Raw genomic sequence first — 23810 nt, forward strand, 5'->3', positions numbered from 1 at the left:
CTCCATGCTGGGAGCTGTAGTACCTGCATTAATAGACAGATCGCAGTGAGTGTAACTTCTGACACCCGCTGCGATCTGTCTATTAATGCAGGTACTACAGCTCCCAGCATGAGGCAGAGTGTGCTCCATGTTGGGAGTAGTATTACCTGCAGTTATGGAAAGATCACAGCAGGTATCACTCCTCACACCCGCTGTGATGCTCCTGTATAATGTATGGATGCGGCAGCCGCTCTCCTATGGTCCCCTGCACGGCTGTATATATACACATATTCATATTTTTCACAGAGAGCTGTGATTGGCTGGAACCATCTGGCCAATCACAACTCTATGCGGGAAATATGAATATGTGTATATATACATCAGGGCTGGGGACCATAGAAGAGCGCCCGCCGCATCTATACATTATACAGAAAGATCGCAGCAGGCGATCTGTCTATTAGTACAGGCACTACTACTCCCATCATGGAACAGTGTGATCCATGCTGGGAGTAGTAGTACTACCTAAAAAATGTAAAAAAAAAAAAAAAGTTAAGCGCACTACATTTTTATTATTGTCAGCTACATTTTTAGTGCTTTACCCGCCCACATAAATTGATCCCTGTTTAAAAATTGGAATTTGCCTATGTTTACATTTTCTGACATTGCTAAGTGTTTTTTCCATGTGCAAAATGTATTGGTGGTGAATTGCGCCAAAAAAAAAAACTAAAGGCGCAAAATTGCGCCAAAGACCGATTGGTGCAAATGATTAATTACTGACTAAAGTTAAAATCACACACACGACCGTGTGATTTTAAGAAAGTTGTAAAAATGACAGTGGAGAGAATGCGCCAAACTTTGGCGCAAAAAGACACTGCGCCAAAGCATTGTGCCAAAGTTACGTGAAAAAAACATAAATCTTTAATAAATACCCCCCTATATTCCTCCCTCTTCTGTCTACTCTTCTACGTGTGCTCTCAGCTCTGCTAATGGTCTAAAACTAACTTCTTCCACAATCCGAGCCTCTTACTCAGTCTCTAAGACTTTTCTCGTGCTGCACAATACAATACCCGAAACCAGCATCCACAGTTTTAAGTGTGCCCTTAAGACACCTCTTTTTAGACAAGCATATGACATTCCCTGACTGGTCTTCGCTAATATCACTGCCCCCCCCCCCCCCCCATCCATCATATAGTAGTGTCCCCCTATGTTCTTACACTTGTACTACAGAGATTGGTTGGTTTTTCACTCACCTTTATATGATCTACCCTAATTGTTAAAGGTGTCTGGACCATTGTTTAAATAAAGCGTTTTCTGGCATCTGCCATTTCTCATAGATTGTAAACTCAGGATGCGTGTAACTTTGTAATGTCCGATTGTGTTTTTTATTTTTATTTTTTATTTTTTTTTATCCTCAGAATTGTAAAGTGCTGCGGAATAGGTTGACGATACATATAAATAGTGTTTCTCAAGCGCGGTCCTCAAGACCCCCCCCCCCCCCCCTCCCCCAATATCATGTTTTCTGGATTTCCTTATCTTTCCTTATGGTCAGTGAATCAGACATCACCAGAGTTATATCACCTGTGAAAGACTAAGAATATCCTGAAAACATGACCTGTTTGGGGGTCTTGAGGTACCGCGCTTGAGAAACACTGCTGCAAAGCATTGTACAACCAAGTCTTCTTAATGCAAACACCTGGGCAGATCCCTTTGCAGGTATTAAACAGACCCATAGACCTAAAGGAGGCTAAATGTGTGTAATTTTGGTCTCCATTCAGGATGTATGTAGCAGGGTCTGTTGGATGAAATAACGCAGACCAGGGTCTTTTGGATGTAATATCCTGTGGTATGTGTCTTTGTACTATGAGACCCTATGTGTGACAAATGTTAAGTTGCATCTGTCAAGTATATGTCAAACGTGCGTTTCCCATTGACGTCCATGTTAAAAAAACGTATGTGGTTGCAGTACGGTTTTTAAACCGGAGTCAAAACCGTGGTTTAAAAACCATACTGCAACCGCATACATTTTTTTTTATCATGGATGTTAATGGGAAACACACATGTATACAGTTCCATACGGGAAACCGTATATGGTTTTTACTTTGCACATGCGCATTTGCATCCTCAAGTCCCCACTCAACACCTCTCCCATTAAAAATGGGCAACATTTTCTAAAACGTATGGGTTTTTTAAAATAAAAACGGACGGAACTGCACTTTTAAAAACAATATACAGTTTAAAAACGCATACGGTTTACTTTTTCCGATACTGTTCCATCCATTTTTTTTGCCATATGTTTTTTTTTTTTTTTGGGGAAAAACGGATTCAAAACAATATGGCAAAAACGTGATGTGAACCCAGCCTTATCTTGGAGACTTTGTAGAGTATATTTGCTTGGTTGAAATTCTCTATCCAGCTAGCAAGTAATGATAATTGTAACTACACAATGACCTTAACCTGTTGTTTAACACCTTACCATTGTAGCATCCGCTGGGGCAACAGTTCAATATTAATAAAAAAAAAAAAAGAGAGCTACGTTTGTGCTATATATAAGGTCACTTTGAGAGAAGTAGGGCAGTGAAAGTGCTGGAGGCGATGAGCTTGTCAGGGGAGAGTAAATTATCTGTCATTGCTGGGTCAATAGTGCAGCCCTGTAAAGGACCGAGGGGGACCACTGGCTCTCGTTCATATTTGCTACTGTTTTTCTGAAGATCAGTGGTCTATACATTGGAAAGATTACCATGCTGCTTCTTCATTGTATGCCTAGCTTGCCTTTTAACAGACATACTTCCCAGCCCACTGCTCTCTGGTGTGTGTCTACGACGGGGCTGTCTCCGCTTGGCTCTCAGGGACTGTCATACAAAGAAGGTGGGTGCGGGGAATTTTAAGAGAAGTCTATTTAAAGTATCAGCCTTTGAGTATTTATAAAGCTTTGTATACTGTCTGCTTGTTTTATATTGGACTTTTTATTTTCTGACTTCTGTTAACCATAGGAGTAAGCTAAATGTAATGCAAATGGTCTTCACATGTTTGACATGAATGAGTTGTAAGTATTGAGGCGGTTTAGTTTTTTACTTATGATCACACAGAATACATAGAAGTGGATTTGTTATCACGGTCTTAAATTTAGATTACACAGACAGGAGTTATGGTGGTGCATGCTGTTTAATAAATTTGGCACATTTTGCTACATATGTCACGCTTTTCCTCTCTTGGCTTACCCAGGATTTTGCACACCATTAATAAATATGGTGCATTTTACGATACTGACTTGCTCCTTTTCCTAGATACTTTTCAAAACTGTCATGTGAGACACAAAATAAATCTGCCATACTTCATGTACGACCATATTTTGGGACACTTAGAGACAGAATTTCGGCTTATTTTGTTTAGTAAATCTCTACCAACTACTATCTAAGGCCATGTTCACACAGCGGAATTTCCAAGTAAAATTTCACTGAGAAATTCCGTTGCAGCACTGAGCATATGGTGAAATTTCCGATTACGGCGCATGGAAAAAAAATTGGAACCTGTTCAATGTTTCTGCACATTTCGCTTGGAAATGCATTTTTGTCTGTAGAGATGGCTCATTTCCCGAGTGCTGCCGAATCAAGAAAACGTATGCATGTATTTTCCATCATGCATTCAGTACATTTTCGGCTGTGTGAGCATTGCCTCTGCATTCTGCAATATGACAACAACAGGAGAGAAAGCAATAGCTTGCAAAGGTGCAAGGAAATGTACGGGCAAGGCTCGCATTATTGTAAACATTGAAGAGGCTGCAGAACTTGCACGTGTGCCACGGCACCTTCAAACAGCTGGTCCTGGGATTCAGACCCCCACTGATCTAATGTTAATGACCTGTTCTGAGTATAGTCAAAAAAAAAAAAGTGCAGTGCACACCGACAGAATTTTTTTTTTTTTTTTTTTTTTTTTTTTACACCAAGGTCACTGTGCTACACACTCCCCTTCATTTAGTCATTCAATCCTGTAGTTCGCTCTGATTCAGTTTATTACTTTAATAACTCTATTCTAACACTCAAACCTGTGTTTTCTCAGCATAGTCACTTAATGTATGCCTTACTCCTCTACCACTTCATTACCGTAATTCGATATTTTTAATTCTATTTGTATATATTTTCATTATATATATCCTTTTTTTTTTTTTTTTTTTTTTACATACATGCATTTTATTTATATTTTTATTTTGTGTCCTATCTTTGTTTAGTATTTTACCTATACAAATTTTAAAGCAAAATACAGTTCACACAACAGATAACTAACTAGTAGGTTTTCCTAATAGGACTGTATTTTACTTTATTCTTTGTTATATCTGTTCTGAGGAAAGCTATAAGTTGGGGACACCTGCGGCAGGATACACTTGCAATAGGCACCCCAGCCTATTCCCCTCACAATAGGCACCCCAGCTTAGCAGATACGGCATAAGGAAACATCTGTGGATAGGAAAGGGTCAAATGCCAGGCCCTCCTGTCTCGGGCCTGAATATAGGTCACATTGCTGCTTTCCAACAAAGGCCTCTATATAACAGCTTGTAGTAGTCTAAAACTACAAGTAATGGCACTGTTAAAAACATAACAGTAGTGTCATTGTATCTGGATAGATTGGGTGCAGTTGTTTTGCCCTGCGTACCAGCTAATATAAGGTTTGTTTCTGTTGCAGGGCAGCAGTTTTGTTGGAGACCTTTATTTTCCCGAGTGGTGAATAAGCTGAATGCACAAGGTAAGGGATTCAGATTTTCTGATATCGTTATGGGTTCAATTCTGTGTGCCAGTGTTTTCCACCCAGTGTGCCTTTGGCTTTTGCACAACTCCAACTCCTAGCATGCCGGGAGTTTGCACGTAGCAGTTTACATTGTATGTGTGTATACTAGATATTTGGGGGAGAAAAATGGAGCAGTTGCCCATAGCAACCAATCAGATTGCTTCTTAAATTCTTAGTGGCCTCTGAAAGATAGAAGCAATCTGGTTGCTTTGTGCAACTGCACCACTTTTCCCTCTGCACAGGTTATGATAAATCTTCCCCATTGTGTGCAAATACTCCAGTATTACATTTGACTCTATATTCTACAGATATTTTGATGTTGGTACTTATGTGGGCGAGTTTGTTTGGCATAGTTCTTTATATCACAATCTATCTGCATTTTTTTTTTACAACTTAAGTAAACATTTTTTGCAGTCACCTATCCTCCAAACATATGTACTTTTATATAGAATACTAGCTGAGTACCTGACGTTGCCTGGTTTTTCCTTCCTAATCCTTGTTGTCGAGGAAAATCAGCAGAGGAAGCTTTTGACTTCATATCCCGTCCTCATATATTGTTGTCATATACCAACCCCATATCCCGTCCTCATACCCCGACCTCCGATCTCCTCCTCCGATCTCCTCCTCCGATCTCCTCCTCCGATCTCCTCCTCCGATCTCCTCCTCCGATCCCGTCCTCCCATCTCGACCTCCCATGTCGACCTCCTATCCCAACCCATAATGTGTGCCAGGTATTGAAATATCTCCAGCCGTACGGAAGTTATGTGGGAACATACATTTCCCATTGATTTGCAAGGGACTTTAAACAAAAACCCTGACCCTCACAAATGGGGGTTGTTACGGGTTAAATTAACTATCCTATATTTTAAGTGGACATATAAGTAACATGTGACCAAGTATCATCGAAATATCTCAAGCCGTTTGGAAGTTATGCAGTAACATACATTTCCCATAGACTTTTATGGGACTTTAAACAAAAAACCCAAACCTGTCAAATAGGGGTGAGTAAGGGTTAAATTACCTATCCTATGTTTGTTGTTGACATATAAGTAACATGTGTGCCAAGTTTCATGTTAATATCTTTAGCCGTTTGGACATGATTGTGGAACACACATACACACACACATTGGCCCAGATTTATCAAAGAATGTCTATGGTAGAGCTATTTTCCCACGTTTATTTGGGTGGTGGGTTTGATTAGCGTGTATCTTATTTATCAAGAAGATGCAGCAGGATGATGAATTTTGTGAAGCTCTGCTGTGGTGGGAAAAGTTCTACAACATACACGTTTTCTATACACTTGTGAGGGAGGGAAGTAGACACTTTGCCAGGTCCTGAATTTTGCAGGTTAGGTGTTTTTACTTACTTTCACAGAGCTGCATGGACATTTTTACTTGCATTTTAGATGCTACAATCAAATGTCTAAGGGGTTAAAGCCGGGCATCACCGTGATCGGTGATGTCTGGCATTAGAGATAGCCACCAGGAACACCCAGCTATCACCAGCGCTCAGCTCCTGAGCGCGTGTCATAGAAGGGGAGTGGGATGCTGTCGTCCACAAGAGGTTAAAGGTTGAACTGTGGAAGGTAGAAACTATTCTCACGCCTACTGGTAGGTGGTGTAGCTTTGCCCCTAAAAATGTACCTTTGCGCACAAAATAGCGACTTTTGACAAAAGTCGCAAATGATAAATACATGACCACTGCATGGTCAAAAAGAAAAAGCTCTACAGGTAGGCAAAAAGAGTGAAACTGTCTATATCAAAAGGCGCATAAAAGTCTCTAAATATGCTGCTTGTGCCTAAACTGCACCTAAACATAGACAAAAAAATATGCTCTAAAAGCAATGATAAATCTCCCCCATTGAGTTTTATATATATATAGATTTTAGATATTTGCATCCGTAAATCGAAAAGGTTTTTTAATATCTATATTTACTTGATGCTTGTGCATCAGCATGATGCCCTGTTTTGTCTGATATTTTTGATGGAACCTTTGATGGAGGCACCCTACACAGGTATGATCCCAACCTAAAACTTTTGAATAATTTATGTAATGTATCTATAACTGAATTAAAGTGCACCTGTCTCTTGATCTCTATTTAGTAAATGGGCCACACAGTGTAGTGGGGATCAGGCATTCCTTTTTGCAAAAAAAAAAAAAAAAAAAATGCAGGAGAGGCATGGCCCTTCTACAAGTGCAGATACTGTAAAGATCCCACAAAGCATATGATCCAGTGACGAAGTGTTAATTAAAATCAATTTCTTTAAGATTTTATAAATGGGCACTCTAATTAAAACTAATTGTTGCTTTTGCACTCCTTTTGGTATATATAAAATATTTCTAATATACTTTGTTTAACAACAATGAAGTTTTCTATGTTTTATTTGTGCTTAAAAAAGCTCAAGAGCACATTTTCCCAATCTCATACACAGACTTAGGACCGAAGTGCAGCCTGGAGTGCTGAGGGGAGGGGGGGGGGGGGGGGTCCAACCAACAGCACATGGCAGTCAAGTGTAAGAGGAGCTATGATTGGATGAGGCTGGACACATCCCCCTCAGCACTCCAGGCTGCACTTTCTGTGTTTGGACTTCGGTCCAAATACTGTTTATAAGATGGGGGGAAATGTGCTCTTGAGCTTTTTTAAAGCACAAATAAAACAAAGAAAAATTAAATTTTTTTTTAAACTAAGTATATTTTTTATTTACCATAAGGAGTGCAATAGCAAAAATTTGTTTTAATGAGAGTGACCCTTTTAAATCCACAACTCTGATGGTAGAAAATTTACTAAACCCTTAAAGCCAACATGTTTCTGGTGCAACCGCACACTTTGTTAGCCACAACATGTTGGTTTTAGGGGTTTAGTGAATTTTCTGCTATCAGCAGTGTGGATTTTAAGATGTCTTTAAGAAATTTATTTTAACTGACTCTTCCTTTCTGGATCATACGTTTTGTGTGATTTAAACAACTTTTTAATTTAAATAAACCAACCAAAGAAACAAATAAAGGTATGCCTGGCATTAGCTTGTCAACCCCTACTACACTGTTTGGCTTGTTTAACAACTATGGATCAAGTGACAGATGCACTTTAAATGTATAAATAAACTACCAGGAATTTCCTTACCACTGTGTGCCTGTATAAAATGCAGGGCTGAAACAACTAATCGATTATGAAAATGGTTGTCAACTATTCTCATAATCGGTTGGTCAATTAGTTGTTCAGCCAATTTCTAAAGTTCACATACACTTAGCGATTCAGACCTTCCCCCCTTCACAAGTCCCATGTTCTTATTACTCAGTCCCCTGTCACTCATAATCAGCCCCCCCCCCCCCCCCCCACCAGTCCCCCTTAATCAGACTTAGGTTGGCAGTATAAGTTCCTGCACATTAGGTTGGCAGTACAGTTCCCCCACATTAGGTTGGCAGTACAGTTCCCCCACATTAGATGGGCAGTACAGTTCCCCCACATTAGGTTGGCAGTACAGTTCCCCCACATTAGATGGGCAGTACAGTTCCCCCACATTAGGTGTGCGGTACAGTTCCCCCACATTAGGTGTGCGGTACAGTTCCCCCACATTAGGTGTGCAGTACAGTTCCCCCACATTAGGTGTGCAGTACAGTTCCCCCACATTAGGTGTGCAGTACAGTTTCCCCACATTAGGTGTGCAGTACAGTTTCCCCACATTAGGTTGGCTGTACAGTTCCCCACATTAGGTTGGCAGTACAGTTCCCCCACATTAGGTGCAGTATAGTTCCCCACATTAGGTGCAGTATAGTTCTCCCACATTAGGTGCAGTATAGTCCCCTTACAGACATACAGCCTTCAGCCATATAGTGTATGGCTGGAGGCTGTATGCATGTTTACTTCCCCACTTCAGTGTTCCGACCACTGCTCCTCCGGTCCGGGGACCCTGGGGACCGGGGTCACGATCTTCTGCTATGGCCTATGGGCCCGGAGGAGCGGAGGTTGGAAAGCTGAAGATGACGTGCCGCTGGTGACTTACCATGCACGCGCGTCCTCCTCGATGCTTCGCTCCACTCTGCTTTTCTCCTATGGGCGCACGCACGGGATGTCAGTGACTTCCCTGCTTGTGCTACCTCCCGCCGGCCCCTGCGTTTTTAAAGTTAACGGGGGGGTCGCCACAGAGAGGTAACCGCTGGGACATCCTTGTGTCCTGAAAAGATTTTTCTGGACACAGGGATGGCCAGAATGTGACGGGGGCTGCAAGCTGTGTCGGCCGCCCGGCGCCCCTGTTGCTATGGTACCCTGTGCGGCTGCACAGCTCGCACACCCCAAAGGCCTGCCCTGTTTGCTATACACATGTTTATTCCCTTTTGTGTGTATTGGCACTAAACCAAAAAGGAGGAAAGAAAGCAAATTGGACATAATGTCACACCAAACTCCAAAAATGGTCTGGACAAAATTATTGGCACCTTTTAACTTAATATTTGGTTGCACACCCTTTGGAAAAAATAACTGAAATCAGTCGCTTCTTAGAACCATCAATAAGCTTTTTACACCTCTCAGCCTGAATGTTGGAACACTCTTTCTTTACAAACTGCTCCAGGTCTCTCTTATTGGAATGGCGCCTTTTACCCAACAGCAATTTTAAGATCTCTCCACAGGTGTTCAATGGGATTTAGATCTGGACTCATTGCTGGCCACTTCAGAACTCTCCAGCGCTTTGTTGCCATCCACTTCTGGGTGCTTTTTGATGTATGTTTGGGGTCATCGTCCTGCCGGAAGACCCAAGATCTCGGACGCAAACCCAGCTTTCTGACACTGGGATGTACAGTGTGACCCAAAATCCATTGGTAATCCTCAGATTTCATGATGCCTTGCACACATTCAAGGCACCCAGTGCCAGAGGCAGCAAAACAACCCCAAAACATCATTGAACCTTCACCATATTTCACTGTAGGTACTGTGTTCTTTTCTTTGTAGGCCTCGTTTTATTCTCTGTAAACAGTAGAATGACGTGCTTTACCAAAAATCTCTACCTTGGTCTCATCTGTCCACAAGACGTTTTTCCAGAAGGATTTTGGCTTACTCAAGTTCATTTTGGCAAAATGTAGTCTTTCTTATGTCTCTGTGTCAGCAGTGGGGTCCTCCTGGGTCTCCTGCCACAGCATTTCATTTCATTTAAATGTCAACGAATAGTTCGCACTGACACTGATGCTCCCTGAGCCCGCAGGACAGCCTGAATATCTTTTGGAACTTGTTTGGGGCTGCTTATCCACCATCCAGACTATCCTGCATTGACACCTTTCATAAATGTTTCTCTTCCGTCTATGACCAGGGAGATTAGCTACAGTACCATGGGTTGCAAACTTCTTCATAATGTTGCGCACTGTGGACAAAGGCAAATCTAGATCTCTGTAGATGGACTTGTAACCTTGAGATTGTTGATATTTTTTCACAATTTTGGTTCTCAAGTCCTCAGACAGTTCTCTTCTCTTCTTTCTGTTGTCCATGCTTAGTGTGGCACACACAATGCAAACACTAAGTGAACTTCTCTCCTTTTTATCTGCTTTCAAGTGTGATTTTTATATTGCCCACACCTGTGACTTGCTCCAGGTGAGTTTAAAGGAGCATCACATGCTTGAAACAATCTTATTTATCCACAATTTTGAAAGGGTGCCAATAATTTTGTCCAGCCCATTTTTGGAGTTTGGTGTGACATTATGTCCAATTTGCTTTTTTTTCCTCAATTTTTTTTGTTTGGTTCCAATACACACAAAGTGAATAAACATGGGTATAGCAAAACAGGTGTTAATGCAGTCCTTTTTTGTGAGAAATACTTCATTTTCTTGAAAAATTTCAGGGGTGCCAACATTTCCGGCCATGACTGTATATGCAACTGTCGCCCTCTGCAGCCTGAAAACACACAGAAGACCTTCAGTCCGATCCCCTTCCCTCATTGACTCCCTCCCTAATCTAACTTTTTTTATTATCTTCTTTTCCACTATGGTTATTTTTATCCAATTAATCGAAACACTCAGCCAACTAATCGATTATGAAAATAATTGTTAGTCACAGCCCTAATAAAATGGAAATCTTCTGACATACAAAATATTATTTCCCAACAGAAATTAATAAATAATTGTTCGATAATCCTGCACAAGTATTTTTTTTGTGTTTTTTTTTTAAACATGAATGGTTATAGGAAAGTTTGCATCTTATGAAATCAGACCTTTAGGGTGTGTGATAGCATGTTCTGCTTCGGGCAATGACTAAATAAATGTATGTACTGTAAAGCAGTCACCACATGATGCATCTATATGAGGGGGAAAAAAAAAGAAACCCGCTGTGTACACACTTGCATTTTGGTTTCTGTTCATAATGGGAACAGAGATGAAGTGCCAGATTTCTTTTATGAATTTACTATGTGCAGTGTCCAACAGACTCCATCAGTGTCACCAGGTTTTCAGGGTTTGTGTCAGATGTGAACATAGCCTAAACTAATAGTAGGTTGTCCACACTCCATGCTTAGTAAAGCACAAGATCCGGATCTTATTCTGTATCAAAGTACTTATGTGTAATATCTCATCTGTAATTGTGTGCAGTAATCTGTGAAGCAGGGATATAGACGGACCAAGTACACTCAACAGCAAAACCACTACATTGAAGCACTTACTGGACAGCAGCCATTCTCCATAGTGGTAAATGACATAATCCTTTTTACCACAGACTGTAAATTATATGTACTGCAGCCTGATAATGTTATACAGTCTTATAACTATGGAGACATTGACATATGCTCCGTGTACAAGATACATTTTCAGCCTTTGCAACATGCAAGTTACTGTGAATATCTTTACTTGAACAGTTTGTCCTAGAACTAAGGGGAGATTTATCAAAACCTGTGCAGAGGAAAAGTTGTCCAGTTGCCCATAGCAACCAATCAGATCGCTTCTATCATTCTTCAGAGGCCTTTTCAAAAATGAAAGAAGCCATCTGATTGGTTGCTATTGGCAACTCAGCAACTTTTCCTCTTGACAGGTTTTGATGAATCTCCCTCTAAGTGCATGATCACTGTATGCAGGATTATGTGATAAGGTAGGTTTTTGATTTATATTCTGCTCTCCGTCAATATCGGATCAGTGAACAGAGCTGGAAGCAGAGAGCTCTGCACAATATGTAGTGGCTGCAGCTCAGCTTCTATTCACTTCAATGATAGCTAAGCTGCAGTGACCCGTCACAGGATACAGCACCAGTCTCCAGGTCCGGTTTAGTTGGCAGACTTTAAAATGTATTGTATCAGAGCATATACAAATGCAACGTTTCGGCTAGTAAGGCTTTCTCAAGCATAGCAAAAACATAATTGTAACACTCTTTTATATAAGTGACAAATACACGTGATTGGTGAAAACACAAGTGCAATTAATGTGTCATTATTAGTTCAGACAACCCTCTGGATCTCCTAGGTTTACACAATAGTCATGTGATACAAAAACTGTCAAACAGTAAAACAACATAAAATATGCGATAAATACAGTGCAGATGATAAGGACAATATGGAGTATCACAATAGGGGGATTCCATAATACTCCTATAACTTTCTGATGTCTTGTAACTCACAGGGGATCTAGTTGTTACAGTCGATCCACGCTCCTTCCTCAATGAGACTGCGGCTGCGCGAAGACCACTCACATGATCACAACCAACCGGCGGTTCAGTGCCCTCACCGTATCACAACGCTCACATGCACGTGCGCTAACTCACAGCGCAACAAGTGCAGCCGTCCTGTAGTGAATGCATAAAGCGGACTGTCAGATCATGATGACCATATGGCAGCAGGTCCGTGAAATATATTTCACCAGGGTCCAGAATGGAGCCCGTTCAGGAGGGGTATAATCTACAATATTCACATGCATTAATTAGAGGATGTGTTGAGGGAAAATATGTCTATGTTGGTATTCTAGACTGTGGAATACCCCATGCGTTTTCTTCTCTATCTGGTCATGGTATAAACATAATGTGATCAGTGTCTATAAAAATTCATTGTCCAGTAATGAGTTACAGCCAGTATTATAATCCAGAGCTTCATTAGGGAAATATAAAATTGTTGTTAGAGGTTTCTGAGACTGTGATATTGATGACCTATCCTAAAGATAGTAAATACAGTACAGCTTTACTGTGACTGGTACTACATCTTAGTTCCATTCACAATACCACCAGACACAGCCACATCCATATGTACAACCCTGTGCCTGGTAAGGGAGGGTACAAACAGAAGGTGGGAGACAGTAACATAAATGTCAGCAAACCCTGTGTAGTATCATCCTACAGCCATTCTTTTCCATCTGTACCCTACTTTTTTGATCACTTATTTAGTGAATATTATAAAGAAGTAGAAGATTTCTGGAGGGAAGCATGAAAGCAAAATCAAACCAATGGGACCTCATTGCTCTGACAACTTGTAATAAATATTTTTTCTTCTGAAGGACGCTCCTCCTTATTCATACTATGCATTCAGCAACCGACACCATGACTGCCGCTTTCACAAGGTGCCATTGGGCTCTGTGGTTCCACCATCAACAAAAAGACATCTATTAGAATACTTGCACAATACAGTTTACCTTGAAGTACAGTACTGAAGAAGCAGTATACATGTGGTCTACACACAAGAATAAACCACCAAAGCGGATATCAAAGTAAAAACATTATTTACGAAGATGTTGCTTGGTGTCCTTTATTTTTTTAATTTTTTTTTTGTGAACAAGGTTTTTCTTGTCTACACTGCAAGATACAAAAAAAAGTGGGAATAAACAGTGGTTCTTCAGGTCTGTGAAAATCTGAGGCAAGAGACACCACCCCAACAACCAGCCATGCAAAAGCATGAAACTTCCAAAGCATTTTTCCGAATTACTAATGAATTGAGTTGGGTGTTAAATCTGCTCAACGATTTTATTTAAGAAATAGCACACTTTTTTACACAGTTCGGTAATACCATTTCAGCATGCATTTTATGACACTGAGGCTGCGAGCCATAGTGGCAATATTCTACAGACAAGATGGAAGAAAAGGCTGAAAGTGGATTATGTTAGCAATTCTACAAATAAATTTGTGCAATAAATATTGAATAAATCACAGATAGTTAGAAAGTACTACAAACATCAAAGTAAACAGTAAAATTTCCACACCTTTCAGGTATACAAATTTAAATATTTGTCCATATAGCCTATCAAGTCAGGAATATAAATTCCGATGAAATTAGAGGGAAGTGAACCAGACATTTAAATTTTGGTTTACATAGTTTATGCATATTGCCCATAAGAACCATGCTGGGGGAATAAATTACCATTTTACCTGTTTTTGCACCAACTTCTGGCAGTCGGGTTTTCAAAATTCACTCTTCTCCGATTTTTCTAATTTTTTGATAAGCCATGCCACTTTGTAGGCTTTTCTCAAGCTCTCCAAGTGATTTGTGTGAATGTAGACTATTTTTGTCCAAACATGTCGCAAAAAGTGTTGCACAGGCGTGTGCCTAAATTTAGTCCACAAAGCCCAATAAAAACTGTCGGGTTTGGCTTGGTGAATGAGGCCCATGTGTGCCATTCTCTTGTCTGACTTGGAAGAAGCTGACATAGTAAAATACTGGGCTGGACAAGAGACTGGTATGCCCTATTGGTTTTACTTTAATTTGTTCTTTGGTGTTTTGAAGGGAATGTATCTCCTAAATGTTATTTACCAATTAAAGACAGATTCTGAATTAGTTCTTTTTTTTTTTTTTTTTTTTTTTCTGATCAGCTTCTCTTTTCTGATTGTAATTTTACATAATTAAATTTTTATGTACATTATTATGGGGGCAGCCCCGTAGACAGGGACAGCAATAGACAGAAGCTGTCCCATTGACTTGCATAGGAAAAGTTTCTAGACATACTCTGTGACCTTTTTAAAGGTTATTCCACAGGAGAGGGGAGGCTGAACTCTTATTGTCTTCTCTGTCTACTGGTGCCATCTTTCACTGCAATTTTGTATTGATCAATTTCCAGCAGCCTTGTTATCGCAGACAGAACAGGAAGACTAGTTTTAGGCTTATTGGTGAGAATGAAAACTGCAATATTTCTGGTTTATTTTAAAATATAGACAGTAAAATAGAAAATATTTCTAGATTATTTTGAAATACAGACAGTAAAATGGAACAATAGAAAAAAATCACCAACATAAAAAAAAAAAAAAAGTTTTCCTTATAAACGGGAGTAAAGCATGTTTATGTTCAGTGTGGAACCACTGACTAACCATACATATGTAGACATAGCCCACGTGTGACTGCAGTATTGACAATAGAAGTTGTAGTTTTGCAATAACTGATGAGCCATGGGTTGGGGAATTCTGGACTACAGCCTTAGTCAGGCCCGGCGTTAAGGCGGGCTGCTCAGTGGCGGATCCAGGGGGGGGGGCAACAGGGCGTGGGAGGTAGTGCACGCAGGGAGGTTACCGACGTCCCGTGCGTGCACCCATAGGAACACAGCAGAGCGGAGCAGCGAGGACACGCAAAGGGTAAGTTACCAATGGCACGTCATCTTCAGTGCTCCAACCACTGCTCCCCTAGTCCCGGGACCTACTGCTATGGCCTATAGGCCAGAGCAGTCGATCATGACCCCTGATCGGAGGAGCGGTGGACGGAGCACTGAAGTGGGGCAGTACACAGACATACAGCCTCCAGCCATACACTGTATATGGCTGAAGGCTGGATGTCTGTGGGGGAACTATACTGCCAACCTAATGTGGGGGAACTATACTGCCAACCTAATGTGGGGGAACTGAAACCTAATGTGGGGGAATCATATTGCCAACCTAATGTGGGGGAACTATACTGCCAACCTAATTTGGGGGAACTATGCTGCCAACCTAATGTGGGGGAACTATACAAAAATATAAAATCCCTATACATTTTTCTGTATATGGGGATTTATGAGGGTCATTTTTTGTGCTGTGATTTGTAGTTTTTCTGTACCATTTTTGTTTTGATGGGACATTTCAATTGCTTTTTAGATATTTTTATGGTATTTGAAGTGACCAAATGTGCACTATTACGACTTTTGGAGCCCCACTTTTGATTTTGCCCAGGGCCACGCTAAGCCTAAAACTGGCCCTGGCCTTAGTCTTGTTATAATTACTTCATCCAGCAGGTGGCAATGTTAGTGCTTTCAAGCGGAGATTACAGTCTAAAGATCTGGCTGCAGGACTACTATATATTTTCCAGAACACATCTCTTGCACCTCTGCATTTTATCAAGAAGCTGTTTTTGTGCCCCTTGTTTATAAGTCGCAGTAGCATGGCATCTGGGTGAAAAAGAACACACAAAGCCAATTAAATATTTTTATGACAACAAGGTTCTGTGATTGTTGATGTTTTCACACTGTCTAAGGGTGCATTTGATGAAAAACGGATTCCTCAAAACCGGACTAAACTGTATCAAAACGTGTACAAATTATAACCCATACGGTTAAAAACCGTATATGGTTTGAAAAATGATGTCTGATTGCATCCGTTTTTTAAAAACGTTTTTTAACTTTTCACTCAATTATGAATAAAGTTTCACTTGTTTAATTGAAATTCCAAGAAAAAAAACTGTACAAAGTCAAAAACCGTAGGGTGCAAACCAGATGGAACACATACAGTTCTGTACGGTTCCCATTGACTCCCATGTTAAAAAAAAAAAAAAAAAAGGATACGGTTTAATATGTTTTTTTACCCAGACCAAAAACCGTGGTAGGCTACGGTTTTGGGTACGGGGAAAAAAACGGACAAAACCGTACAAGATGCAACATGGATGGCATACGGTTTTCAATGGAGAGTCAATGCATATGATTTTCAATACGGTTCCGTACGGTTTTCACATTGAAAACGTATATAGGAACTGTATTGCAAAAACGTGATGTGAATGCACCCTGAGTTACATGCTTGAATTGACTGGATTAAATGGATTCCTGATTACTGAGCCAGATTACATTTTACACATATATGACATGCAAGGCTTTACTAGTAAATACTCTTTTAGAACACTTATGCAGTTTTTCTATTATCCTGCATTGGAAATGCATGGATAAATTAACTGTTTATTACATTGGGGATTGTTCCTCCACAGCCTAACACTCTCATCACATCATGAATGGTGGTCGCAGGTAGGGAGCAGCCCATTGACAAGGAGCTCGGTGAAGCCAAGTTGCCAATTTCTTTAACAAGAACAGTGTAACTGCATGAGGACTCTCAAAAAAGATGCTCCAGAATTGTTACTTTATGGAAATACTGGCATGTCCTATGAAAGTTCCCAGAATGAATGCACATGTACATTTAAGTTTTAAAGTATTTGGACAATTACACATTTTTCCCAATTTAGCCTGTGTACACCAACACAATGGATTTAAAACAAAGCCGTCTATATGTGATTGTAGTGTAGACAATCAGCTTTGGTTCAAGGGGTTTAACAAAAATACATGTTGCTGTATACTTTTTTGCATTGTAGATAATAGTGATCATATACAGTATGCACACTAAAGTCAGTGGAGCTACCTGCTTTTATTAATTTATATATATATGACAATTGAGTATATTATTTTGTAAAAGATTAATTTAAATAATTCTACAGATTAAGCAGCACTGGCGGACTAGGGGTGCATGCCCCGTCCAACAAAATCCACAGAATAGTGATCCAAGCAGCACTTATACAAAATAAGATTCCTTTTATTAGTGTTAAAAGGGTATTCCGGGCTGAACTAACATTTTACTATCCTGTCCATTATGAAGAATTATGCTAGTTCTAAACATTTATTTTCTATACGGCTCTGCTGTGGATCGTCTACTTTTTCTTCTTTATATGGTCCCCCCAGGTCTTGCATTTCAGTTCAGGTCCTGATGACGTTCGTCTCACAATCCTTTGCGGCTCAAGGGGGCAGCTGGTGTCAGGAGGCTATTTCTTGTATTTCCTCACAAGCCAACTCTCTGATGATGCTTGCGGTCCATCTGTACATCCCGTTGTCCTAGCGTTTCCACATTCTGCAGAGTGTCGAGATCCAGGGACGCCGGCATCTCAGCACGTACAGATGGACCGCAAACGTCATCAGGGGGCTGGCTTGTGAAGAAATGCAAGAAATGGCCAAGCCCCCTGACACCAAGTGCCAACCTGGAGCCCCAAAGGATTGTGAGACGAACGTCATCAAGACCTGAATGGAAACACAAGACCTGGGGGACCATATAAAGAAGAAAAAGAAGCAGAGCCGTATAGCAAGTAAATGTAGAACTAGCATAATTCTTCATAATGGGCAGGATAGTTAAAAGTTAAGCCCGGAATACCCCCTAGAGAGCATCTTATTTTGTATATACATATGTGTCAAGTATCAAGATCTTCTTCCAACCAAATTATCCATGCTTTCTTAGAACTGTGTGTGTGTGTAGAGATCATAGAGAACCCCAAGCAGACTCTGCTGGAGGAGGAGGGGTCCTTTTTGATTCATGACAGCTACAGAAGTAATAGCAGCAACATCCGGGTTATACTAAGATTAATAAAGATGTATGGGGAAAACTAGTTGATTGGTGGGGGTCTGACTGCTGGAACCCCCAACAATCACAAGATCAGAAGTTAGTTGTCACACAAGTGAATGGAGCGGCATTGCCAAGTAGTGATCTGGAGAGATTGTTGAGCATACGTGTTGATGCTCTATTAAAGGGGTACTCCGGTGGAAAACTTTTTATTTTTTTAAATCAACTGGTGCCAGAAAGTTAAACAGATTTGTAAATTACTTCTATTTAAAAATCTCAATCCTTTCAATACTTATCAACTGCTTAATAATACAGAGATTAAGATTTTTTAACAGAAGTAATTTACAAATCTGTTTAACTTTCTGGAGCCAGTTGATTATATAAAAGAAATTTTTTTTCCTGGATAACCCTTTTGATTCAGTTTCAGATCAGTGTTTAGGTTTTCTCTAGTGCCTGCTTGTTGTTCTGCTGGGGATACTTTTCAGATCAAGGTTATCGTAGGGATGCTTGCAGACAGTTAGTCTTGAGACATTGAGGTTCCTGTTGTTTAGTTGATATGCCTATTTGTACCTACCAATGTTGATATGTGCCTTGTGTTTGTTTGTCTTTCTTGCAACTGTATCCGGTCCTACTGTAAGTCCTGTCAAGATCTTAGTACTAAGAGCCTCAGTTAGGACTCAGGAAAGGTAACTACCCAGATTTATCAAACTGTGTGAGAGAAAAAATAGTGATTTTCCCACAGCAACCAATCACAGCTCAGCTAACGAGCTCTGGTAAAGTGAAAGCTGAGCTGTGATTGGTTGCTGTGGGAAAATCACTCCACTTTTTTTCTCACACCGTTTGATAAATCTGGGTCTATAAATTTTGTACCTTCAATTCTGCCTTCCTTTGACCAGCTGGCGTTGTTGCAATGAAAAAGTACAGCCAAAATAAGATATACACTGCTCAAAAAAATACTTAAACAACACAATGTAACTCCACTCCTTCTGTGAAATCACACAGTCCACTCAGGACGCAACACTCATTGACAATCAATTTCACATGCTGTTGTGCAAATGGAACAGACAACAGGTGGAAATTATAGGCAATTAGCAAGACACCCCCAAGAAAGGAGTGGTTCTGCAGATGGTGACCACAGACCACTTCTCCGTTCCTATGCTTCCTGGCTGATGTTTTGGACACTTTTGAATGCTGGCGGTGCTTTCACTCTAGTGGTAGCATGAGACTGAGTCTACAACCCACACAAGTGGCTCAGGTAGTGCTGCTCATCCAGGATGGCACATCAATGCAAGCTGTGGCCAGAAGGTTCGCTGTGTCTGTCAGCGTAGTGTCCAGAGCATGGAGGCGCTACCAGGAGACAGGCCAGTACATCAGGAGACGTGGAGGAGGCCGTAGGAGGGCAACAACCCAGCAGCAGGACAGCTACCTCCGCTTTTGTGCAAGGAGGAGCACTGCCAGAGCCCAGCAGTCCACAAATGTGCAGGTGTCCACTCAAACGGTCAGAAACAGACTCCATGAGGGTTGTATGAGGGCCTGATGTCCACAAGTGGAGGTTGTGCTTACAGCCCAACACCGTACAGGACATTTGGCATTTGCCAGAGAACACCAAGATTGGCAAATGCGCCCCTGGCACCCTGTGCTCTTCACAAATGAAAGCAGGTTCACACTGAGCACATTTGACAGACGTGACAGAGGCTGGAGATGCAATGGAGAATGTTCTGCTGCCTGCAACATCCTCCAGCATGACCAGTAATGGTGTGGGGTGGCATTTCTTTGGGGGCCGCAAAGCCCTCCATGTGCTTAGCAGAGGTAGCCTGACTACCATTAGGTACCGAAATGAGATCCTCAGACCCCTTTTGTGAGACCATAAACTGGTGCAGTTGGCCCTGGGTTCCTCCTAATGCAAGACAATGCTAGACCTCCTATGGCTGGAGTGTGTCAGCAGTTCCTGCAAGAGGAAGGCATTGATGCTATGAACTGGCCCGCCCGTTCCCCAGACCTGAATCCGATTGAACACATCTGGGACATCATGTCTCGCTCCATCCACCAATGTCATATGGGCACGTGGAGGCCACACACACTACTGAGCTTCATTTTGACTTGTTTTAAGGACATTACATCAAAGTTGGATCAGCCTGTAGTGAGGTTTTCCACTTTGATTTTGAGTGTGACTCCATATCCAGACCTCCATGGGTTGATAAATTTGATTTCCATTGATAATTTTTGTGTGATTTTGTTGTCAGCACATTCAACTATGTAAAGACGAAAGTATTTCATTCATTCAGATCTAGGATGTGTTATCTTAGTGTTCCCTTTATTTTTTTGAGCAGTGTATTATGCTAGCTCCAAGTGTAGCCCAAAGATGTTGCAACCATTAACTGAATGACAATGAAAAAATATGTAGACAGTCGGCAATACTGCTACATGTAATACATTATTTTAATAGGCAAACTGTTAAATTGTCAAGTTGTGCCCTCTGTTAGTTGCAGTTTCCCTTTTGTACAGATCGGACCTTACTGGAACACAGCATTAAGTTTGGTGGAAGGAAGAAAAAAAGGGCCAGTGAGTATTTCCCATTCTTACACACATAAAGACAAGGCTGTGTGTATAGGTTGCCGATAGCCGGTGAGTGCACATATGTACTGTATGTGAAATGTATTGTGCTTTCCCTGAGCACCTGCCAGAACTGTGCTTATGTTGGTGCAGGAGACCACAGTGAGTAGGCCATTCAGTCATTATGTGAGTGTCATGCATTTTATTAGCATCAGTACTTTTCCATATTCTACAAATAACCACTTATATGTGCACATTGCCTTATTATCCCTATAGCTTATAAAAACATTAGTGAAAAATCTAAGACTTTTATTTTGCTGTAGTACTCAAACATACAATCCATTGTATATACGCATGAAGACCATACAACTTTTCTTGGGACAATAAAAATGTTTATATACTCTTTCAATGTAAATCTTTTTATTGAAGAAATATTTCCAAAATAGCTTGTTTGTTCTAAAATGATATATAATGTCTTTATATTTTCTAATCTTAAACGAACATAAGAGTTTGATTCTCTTATACTTTGTAACAAAAGTAATCTTTACAGTTCCTTAAATACACCCCTTAGATGTTCATGGGAAATGTTTAAAAAGGGGAATGGACCACCAAGGATTTAATGACTTAAAGTTATCATAGTGTCTTTTATTTATTTTGAGGGTGACTTGTTTTAAGCTTGATTCTGAATTAAATCAAAGCCTGCTATGCTCACATTATCCCTTGCTTTAGTAAATCATAGCCTAAGACTCTTCTGGTTTACTGGTAGCTTTCAAGTGGGGTTCATCTGGTTTTGTTTCTAGTTGGTTTTCATCCATGGCTTTATTTAGAGATTACAACAACCAAAATAGCATTAGTTCAGTAAATAACATTTTCTTTTTTCCATAGTGTGTTTATGTCCTTTAATGAACATCATTCTGCTGGGCACACTTAATGCATTTGTTTAGATTGGAAGCTTTGAAAAATGTGATTCTTCTGTACAAATATGTAAAAATAAATATAAATTGACTTTGGTCATGTGCTGCAGATATCCCATCACGGTACTTAAGATCACAATATATAGCGGCTTTGTTCTCATCTTATGCTATCTTGTGCAGTTTAACTAGAGACAAGGTGGGGAGATATTTAAAGAGTTTAGCGCCACTTATTTGCCTTAGCTGTACCGCATTTGCTTAACCCCTTAAGGACTCAGTGTTTTTCAGTTTTTGCATTTACATTTTTTTCCTCATCACCTTCTAAAAATCATAACGCTTTAAATTTTGCACATAAAATGCCATATGATGGCTTATTTTTTTGGACCACCAATTCTACTTTGCAGTGACATTAGTCATTTTACCCAAAAATCCATGGCGAAACGGAAAAAAAATTAATTGTGCGACAAAATTTAAGAAAAAAATGACATTTTGTAACTTTTGGGGGGCTTCCGTTTCTATGCAGTGCTTTTTTCGGTAAAAATGACACCTTATGTTTATTCTGTAGGTCCATACAGTTAAATTGATACCCTACTTATATAGGTTTGATTTTGTCGTACTTCTGAAAAAAATCAGAAATACATGCAGGAAAATTTATACGTAAAAAATTCTCATTTTCTGACAGATATAAATTTAAAATTTTTCCGCGTACGGGCCGGTATAAGGGCTCATTTTTTTTGTGACGTGATCTGAAGTTTTTATCAGTACCATTTCTGTATTGATCAGACTTTTTGATCGCTTTCTATTCATTTTTTCATGATATAAAAAGTGACCAAAAATACGTTATTATGGACTTTGGAATTTTTTTGCGTGTACGCCATTGACCGTGCAGTTTTATTAACAATATATTTTTATAATTCGGTCATTTCCACAATCGGCGATACCACGTATGTTTTTATTTACACAGTTTTTTTGTTTTTTTTTATGGGAAAAGGGGAGTGATTCAAACTTTTATTAAGGAAGGGGTTAAACGGCCTTTTAGTAACTTTTTTTTTTCCACTTTTTTTTTGCATTGTTATAGCTCCCATAGGGGGCTATAACACTGTACACACTGATCTTCTACACTGATCCCTGCAAAGCCATAGCTTTGCTTTGATCAGTGTTATAGGCAGTCGATTGCTCAAGCCTGAATCTCAGGCTTGGAGCAATCAATCGCCAATCGGACGCGTCGGAGACAGGTGAGGGTACCTCCGCTCGCGTGCTAGCTGATCAGGACATTATCGCAATGGTCCCGATCAGCCTGACTGAGCTGCCGGGAAGCTTTTACTCTCATTTTAGATGCGGCAATCAAATTTCATCACCACGTCTAAAGGGTTAATAGCGTGCGGTACAACGATCGGTGCCGCACGCTATTAGCCCAGGGTCCCAGCTATCATTAGCCGCCAGGACCGACCCGATATGACGCGGGATTACGGCGGGACCCCACGTTATATACCAGGATCAGGCGCAGGGAGTACAGATATGCCCTGCGTCCTTAAGAGGTTAAAATGTGGCGTACACTATTAGCGCCACATATTTAGATACGTAGCACTTGATTTAGGTAAAAAAAAATTTTTAAGGGTCATGGCTAGGCTTTTTGTGCTATTAACAATTTTTTTTCAAAGATTTTGCACGACTTTCTGGCGTACCAAAGTTTTGCAGTTAATACCAAGTAAACCTTATTAGCTTTTTTGTTTCTTTGTTTTTGGCCGCAGGACAAACGTACCACAAATTTTTAAGAGGCTAAACCCACTTCTGAAAATCAGGTGCAGTTAACACTCTTGGAGGCACAAACAAAACTCACTATTCAAGTCTTTGAATATCCCCCCCCCCCCCCCCATTTTGACTGTGGGAGACCACAGTTTCTACTTCCACATTGAATGCTATTATTCTATTATTCTTAAGGGCATATGGAAGGTCCAGATCTTGTTACAGTTGTTGCATTAGGAACCAGAAGAACCATTACCTGTCAGCAGGGTTCCCTTTGTTTGTGTTAAACTCTTGCAGGAATCCTGCATGTAATGCTATTGTAGCTCAGGTGTGGTGGAGTGAGTACCCCCTACGGA

General features: G+C 40.4%; 1 protein-coding gene across 3 annotated transcripts in view; it reads left to right on the plus strand.

The window, feature by feature from the left end:
* MAPRE2 (microtubule associated protein RP/EB family member 2) overlaps positions 1-23810 on the plus strand; it is a 200309-nt gene that overhangs the window by 13499 nt on the left and 163000 nt on the right. For 2 of the 3 annotated variants that reach the window (XM_056521879.1, XM_056521881.1), the window contains exon 2: positions 4653-4716. The gene's annotated coding sequence lies outside the window, so the exon portion shown is untranslated. The remainder of the gene's footprint in view (positions 1-4652; positions 4717-23810) is intronic. The other variant, XM_056521880.1, reaches the window with a different exon arrangement.

Source organism: Hyla sarda, chromosome 5, assembly GCF_029499605.1.
Source record: "Hyla sarda isolate aHylSar1 chromosome 5, aHylSar1.hap1, whole genome shotgun sequence".
Classification (NCBI taxonomy): Eukaryota; Metazoa; Chordata; class Amphibia; order Anura; family Hylidae; genus Hyla; species Hyla sarda.